Source organism: Rousettus aegyptiacus, unplaced genomic scaffold, assembly GCF_014176215.1.
Source record: "Rousettus aegyptiacus isolate mRouAeg1 unplaced genomic scaffold, mRouAeg1.p scaffold_m13_p_9, whole genome shotgun sequence".
NCBI classification, from domain to species: domain Eukaryota; kingdom Metazoa; phylum Chordata; class Mammalia; order Chiroptera; family Pteropodidae; genus Rousettus; species Rousettus aegyptiacus.
Genome location: NW_023416312.1, coordinates 24,194,493 through 24,202,163, shown reverse-complemented (window position 1 = coordinate 24,202,163; position 7,671 = coordinate 24,194,493). Strand labels below are relative to the sequence as shown.

Here is a 7,671-nt window from a genome sequence, read left to right as displayed (position 1 = left end):
AAGCACAAAAGATCTCGAATTGCCAAAGCCATCCTGAGGAAAAAAAAAAGAGCAGGGCTGGAGGCATCACTCTGCCCAACTTCAAATTATACTTCAAAGTGACAGTAATCAAAATGGCATGGTATTGGCAACAAAGCAGACACACGGACTAGTGGAACAGAATTGAGAGTTCAGAATTAAACCCGTATTTATATGGGCAAATAATTTTTAACATTTTAAAAACCAAAAACACACAGTGGAGAAAGGAAAGCCTCTTCAATAAATAGTGCTGGGAAAACTGGAAAGCCACCTGCAAAAGAATGAAACTAGACTAATCTATCACCACACACCAAAATTAATTCAAAATAGATTAAGGACCTGAATATAAGACCTGAAACAATAAAATGCATAGAAGAAAACATAGGAACTAAACTCAAGGACCTTGGACTTAAAGAGGATTTTATGAATTTGACCTCAAAAGCAAGGGAAATAAAAGCTAAAATAAATGAATAAGGCTACATCAAACTAAAAAGCTTCTGCTCAGCAAAAGAAGTTGTCAACAAGATAAAGAGACAACCATTCAAACGGGAAAATATATTTGCAAGCAAAACCTCTGATAAGGGCCTAATATCCAAAATATACAAAGAACTCATACAACTCAATAACAACAAAAATCAAACGATCCAATCAAAAAATGGGCAGAGGACCTGCACAGACACTTCTCCCTAGAGGACATACAAATGGCCAACAAATATTTGAAAAGATACTCAATATTGCTAGCTATTAGGGAAATTCAAATCAAAACCACAATGAGCTACCATCTCACACCTGTTAGAATAGCTATAATCAACAGGACAAGTAATTACAAATGTTGGAGAGGATGCGGAGAAAAAGGAACCCTCATACACTGCTGGTGGGACTGCAAATTGGTACAGCCACTATGGAAAACAGTATGGAGGTTCCTCAAAAAACTAAGAATTGATCTAGCATATGCTCTGGCAATCCTTTTACTAGATATTTGCCTCAAAGACTTGAAACCCCATATCCAAAAGATGTTTGCACACCGATGTTCATAGCAGCATTATTTGCAGCGGCCAGGACATGGAAGCAACCGAAGTGTCCTATGATAGATGATTGGATGAAGAAGATATTATATGTATATACAATGGAATATTACTCATCCATAAGAGATGAATTACTGCCATTCGCGACGACATGGATGGACCTCGAGATAATCATGCTAAATGAAATAAGCCATACAGAAAAAGTTGAAAATCACATGATATCACTAATACGTGAAAGATAAACCTAAAAGCAACAAATGAATAGGACAAACAAACAGAGACTCATACATGGACTATAGACTAGTGGTTACCAGAAGGTATGGGGTAGAGGGAGCAGAGAGGTAGACAGGGTACAGGGAGTCGGATAGGTGGTGACAGAAAGAAATCAAACTATTGGAGGTGAACATACAGAGTAAATATATATATGCCTTACTGTTAAAGTGTACAACAAAACACTAAATTTTGTTAACCAATGTCACCATAAAAAAATAAAATTTTTAAAGAAATAAATAGATAGATAGAGAAATAAAGTAATTGTTGATAGATATGTAGTTATTGCCTTTTTATTATTCATATTATTTACTTTTTTTTTACCTTCTTAAAGAAGTCCCTCCGACATTTCCTGTAATACTGACTTGGTGATGATGAGATCCTTTAGCTTTTTCTTGTCAGGAAAGAATTTTATCTGTCCTTCAATTTTAAATGATAGCTTTGCTGGGTAGAGTAATCTTGGTTGTAGGTCCTTCTTTTTCATCACTTTGAATATTTCCTTCTAATTCCTTCTGGCCTATAAAGTTTCTGTTAAGAAATCAGTCTTATGGGAGCTCCCTTCTAGGTAACTAACTGCTTTTCTCTTGCTGCTTTTAAGATTCTCTCTTTGTCTACGGCCATGCTACCCTGAACAAGCCTTATCCCGTCTGATCTCACAAGCTAAGCAGGGTCGGACCTGGTTAGTACTTGGATGGGAGATCACCTAGGAAGACTAGGTGCTGTAAGTGTAAAAAACTTAAAAAATAAGGGATCGTAAGCGGACAAGTTTCTTGCAATCTATGAGGTCAACCAAGGGTTGCCTCGCCTAAAAAATAAAATAATAAAATAAAATAAATTTTAAAAAAGAATATTAAAAAAAAGATTCTCTCTTTGTCTTTAAGCATTGACATTTTAATTACGATGTGCTTCGGCATGGCCCTTTTGGGGTTCATCTTGTTTGGGACCCTCTGAGCTTCCTGGACTTGTACGTCTATTCCCTTCACCAGGTTAGGGAAGTTTTCTATCATTATTTTTTGAACTAGGTTTTCAATTTCATGTTCGCTCTCTCTTCTCCTTCTGGTATACCTGTGTTGAGAATGTTGGTGTGCTTGATGTTGTCCCAGAGGCTCCTTAAACTATCATTTTTTTTAGATTTCTTTTGCTTGTTGCTGTTCTGATTGGGTATTTTCTGATACCTTATCTTCTAAATCATTCTTTTAATTCTTCACCTAATCTACTGTTGATTACTCCTAACATATTCTTCATTTCTGTTATTGTATTCTTCATTTCTGACTGGTTCTTTTTTGTTTTATTTCTCCAGTTTTATGTTTTCTATCTCTTTGCTAAAGTTCTCACTGAGTTCATCTACTCTTCCCCTAAGTTCATTGAGCATCCTAATACCAAGTGTTTTAAACTCTATCTGGTAGATTGCTTGTCTGTATTTTATTTAGTTCTTTTTCTGGAGCTTTTTTCTGTTCTTTCATTTGGCACATGTTTCTTTGTCTTCCCATTTTGGCTGCCTACTTGTGTTTCTTTCTATGTATCAGGTAGGGCTGCTATGTCTTCTGGTCTTAGTAGAGTGGCCTTGTGTAGTAGATGTGCTATAGGTCCTAGTAGCACAGTCTTTCCTGGTCATCTGAGCCAGGTGCTCCAGGTGTGTCTCTTGTATGGATTGTGTGTACCCTCTTATTATAGTTGAGCCTTGGTTGCTGTTGGCACTTCAATGTTGGAGGAACTTCTTTAAGAAGAAAAAACATGTATAGAAAACAGGAATAAGAATGGCAATAACTACATTCTTATCAACAAGTATCTCAGATGGAAAAGAATTAAGTGTTCTAACCAAAAGATAAAGTGGCTGAATAGATAAGAAAAAAAAGAGCCCTACACATGCTGCCTATAAGAAACTCATTTCAGATTAAAAGACACACAGAAACTGCAAGGAAGGGGATGGGAAAAGATATTGCCTTGATAGACCTAGAGGATATTGCACTGAATAAGTACATCAGATAAAGAAAGACAAATGTTGCATGATTTCACACACATGTGGAATCTAAAGAACAAAATAAACAATAACAATAACAAAAGCTGAAATAAACTCATAGATACAGAGAATATTTTGAGAGCTACTAGATGGGAGGGAGGTTGGGGAGAATGGCAAAAAAAGGCAAAGAAATTAAAAAGTACGAATGGTTAGTTGCAGCTTAGACATGGAGAAATAGAGTGTAGGATTGGGAAAATAGTTATAATGTGGTAAAGAAAATATGTAAGGGGGAAGAGGGGTACTAGATCCTGTGGGGTGATTGCTTTTGAGTTATATAGATCTCTAGTTACTATGCTGTACAACTGAAGCTAATATATTATTGTATGCCAACTATAATTGAAAAAACTCATTGAATTGTATAATTAAATAAAGCTTGAAAAAATGAACAAAAATTAATAAAATTAATAAATAAAAAAAGAGAGACCCCAGAGAGTTTCCTCATGCCTTCTACTATGTGGGGACACAGCAAAAAGACATTCGACTATGAACCAGGAGCAGGTCCTCACTGGATGCCACCACCAGTGGCACTTTGACCCTGGACTTTACAGACTCCATAACTATGAGAAATTTCTATTGTTTAAAGCCATCCACTATATGGTATTCTGTTATAGCAGCCCAAATGCACTAAGACACAGATAAACAGCTGATATCTCATTAGAAACCATGGAAGCCAGAAGGCAGTGAGATGGGATATTCAAACTGTTGAAAATCTAGATAGATAGATAGATAGATAGATAGATAGATAGATAGATAGATAGATAAAACCTGCAAACCAAGAATTCTATATCTGGCAAAATTATACTTCAAAAACGAAGGACATTCCAAGCCTACCTGATTTCTGTGGTCTCTCTCACAAATAAAATTTATCCTCAAAAATAGGTGTTCTAAATTTCTTCCAAAATAAATTCTTGTTTAAAAGAACTAATAAAAATAATTGATACAGTTTTTAGTAAAGGAGAAATTAAGATATTCCCAGATAAACAAAAGTAGCTGAGTGAATTCGCCACAACAGACCTGTCTTACAAGAGATGCTAAAGGGAGTTCTTCAGGTTAATAAAGAACATTGGTAAAGGTAACTAGACAAATCAATATAAAAGTCAGTAATATGTATTTTTTATTTGTATCTCTTCTTTTTCTTATCGTATTTAAAAGACATACATAACAATAATTATAAATCTATGTTCATGGGCACATAATGCATAAATATATAGTTTGTAATAATAACAACATAAGGGGTAACAGAGCTCTACAGTAGAAAAGTTTTATATACCCTTGAAATTAAGTTGGCATTTATCTGAACTGGACTGTTATAAATTTAACATGTTAATTATAATCCCTAAGGCAATTGCTAAGAAAATAATACACAAAAAAACATATAGTCATTGTTCTCTTTGCTTTTCAGTATTAGAAGTTTCTATTGATATATCCTCAATCTCAGAGAGTCTTTCCTCAGCCATGTCCAGTCTATTAACAAGCCTACTAAAGGCATTTTTTATTTCTGTTACAGTGCTTTTTCTCCTTTTTTTTGTTCTTTTTGGTTCTTTCTTTGGATTTTCATCTGCTTATATTTCCCATCTGTTCTTGCATACTGTCTACTTTATCAATTAGTGGCCCTAGCATTTTAATCATAGTTGTTTTGCATTCTCAGTCTAATAATTCCAACATCCCTGACACATATGGTTCTGATGCTTGCACTGACTCTTCTAATTGTGGTTTTACTTTTTAATAGGGTTTGTAATATTTTTCTCAATAGCAGGACATGATGTAGTGGGTAAAAGGAACTGCTATAAATTAGTCTTTAGTAATGAGGTGGTAAGTTTGTGGAGGGAGGGGCAGTATTCCACAGTCCAACGATTAGGTCTCAGTCTTTTAGCCCAAGCCTCTGAACTGTGAACTTCACAAGTGTTTCTTAATTTTTTTTCTCCATCCTTACTTAGATGGGGCAAGATGGCTAGAGTGGACTGGAGTTAGATATTTCCCTTTTTACATATGGAAAGCTAGAAGAAGCTTGAGTTGGTTATTTCCCTTTTCCCATATGGAAGATCAGAGCTGGCTAGAGTTGAATATCCCCCCCCCAGGTCAATTAAGCTCTGATAATACCTCAGTAGGTTAAGCTCTAGTTTAGTTTTTCCTGCAGACAGTCTTTGTGAAGAATAAAGTGTTCTGACATATTTCAAAATGGTTCCTTTCTTCCTCCCCATGCCAGAAGTATGAGAAAATTTATCTATGATACTTATTGCGGGAAACAGGTAGAGCTCCTGGAGCTAAAACTCACAAAATTGTGAGGGTCTTCCTATGACTGGGTTTTCCTGGAGTGTTTATCTTTCGGAGTTGTCCACACTGAGCCTTCAACAATTTATCAGTTACAACTCAGGTTTTCTCACCCTGGAACTGGTTCCCACAGCGGTTTCCACTTTTGAATCTCTGCTCTTTTAAGCTATAATTCACGCATTTGCCTATTTGTCTCTGATCTTGGGGATAGCAGTTTGCCTTGTGTCCTCTCTCTCTCTTACATATCCAAGGGTTGTAGATTTTTCAGTCTGTTCAGCTTTTTACTTGTTAGGACAGAGTGGTAAATTCTAAGCTCCTTATATGAGGAACTAGAAACTAAAAGTGCAGTTTGTGGTATTTTGTTACAGCAGCCTGAGCAAACTAATATAGGGGTTGCTTTGTGTAAAGCTGAAAAGCCCACCAGATGACTATGTTTCACAAGAACACCCCCCCCTTTTGTGGCAAATATGCTCTGGTAGGCATTAATATGTGCCCTTTGTGTTTACCTCCATATGTCCATCCACATACTTCTTTCCTTTACCTCTTTGTTCTTGACCTTTCAATCTTTTTCCTTTAGGTCCCTGACCTACCAGCTAAGGCATTCACTACTTCCCATGAGTCCATATGTATTCTAACCATAGGCCACTTCCATTTTTTCACAAAGTGGATATTTAGATGCACTTCCCAGAGCTCTGCCTTATGGAAGGATTTTACTCTCATCACTATATTTCAAGGCCACTATTGAGTGGAGCTGTAGTACAGCCAACTGCCATCCTTTGTTGTTGTCGTTGTTGTTGTTGTTGTTGTTGTTGTTGTTGTGTGACATGTTATTGCTCACCAGAGCATGTTTGCCACAGAAGAGGAACCAGAAAACCAAGCGGACAGAATGACTCAGCAAGTTGATGTTAGCTAGTCTCTGTCATGAGGCACCTCAGTTCTGATGCAATGGATACATGGTGTTAGTAAGGATGTAGTAAGGATAGTGGCTATGCATTCACCCAACGGTATGGGCTCCCATTCACCAAGACTGATCACACTACTGCCACCTCTGAATGTCCAACCTGCCAGCAACAGAGGTCAGTGATGTGGCCCCAATACAGCATCATTCCTCAAAAAGAACAACTATCCACTTGGTGTTAAACTGATTATACTGGACACTTTTTACACTAAAAGGCGCAGAAATTCATCTTGAGTGGGATCAACACATCTACAGGATAAGGGTTTACCTTTTCTGTCCACAGGGCTTTAGACAGCACCACTATTTGAGGGCTCACAGAATGTTTGATCCATCAACATGGAATCTCGTACAACATTTCATTAGACTGAGGTATCCACTTTGTGATAAAGGATGTACAGTAAAGGATATCCACTGGTCCTATCACATGCTGAATCACCCAGAAGCTGCTGGCCTAAATGCACAGCTGAGGTGCCAACTTAAAAGTGATACTCTGTCTTCCTTCAAGATGTTGCATATACCCTAAATTAATGACAATTATATGCTGCTATGTCCTCGGTCAGTAAAATACAAGGGTCCAGTAAGAAAGGGTGAAAGTAAGCATAACTTCATTTACCATTATTCTCAATAACCCATGTGGGGAATTTGTGCTTTTCGTCCTACAACTCTTGGCTCTTCAGGCTTAGAAGTTCTGATTCCCAATGGGGTAACTCTTCCACTAGGGACTCTGCAAAAATGTTATTAAAATGTAAGCTATGACTTTTACCCAGTCACTTTAGGCTCCTTGCTCTAAGAGACGAGCATGTTATAAGAAGAGTCACTTCCCTGGTTAGTTTAATTCACCTTGATCTTCACAAGGAAGTAGGACTGTGTTTTTACAATGGAGATAAGAAGGATTATATTTGGCATTCAGATGATAATCTTGGGCCCCTCTTGGTATTTCCCTGACCAATTTTGGTAGGAAATAGATAAATGTAGCAACCCTGGTATTAAAATGGCATGGTGACCAGGGCTCAGACCCTTCAGGGATCTTCTGGGCCTTGGTGGCAACCCTATCATAGTTAAAATTTGCCCAATTCTGCATCCCTCAGGACCTTCTTATGTAGATCCTG

General features: G+C 37.2%; 1 pseudogene; it reads left to right on the top strand.

Moving 5' to 3' along the window:
• Positions 1 to 1,922: 1,922 nt before the first annotated feature.
• Positions 1,923 to 2,041, top strand: LOC118607916 (annotated as a pseudogene).
• The last annotated feature ends 5,630 nt before the right edge of the window (positions 2,042 to 7,671 follow it).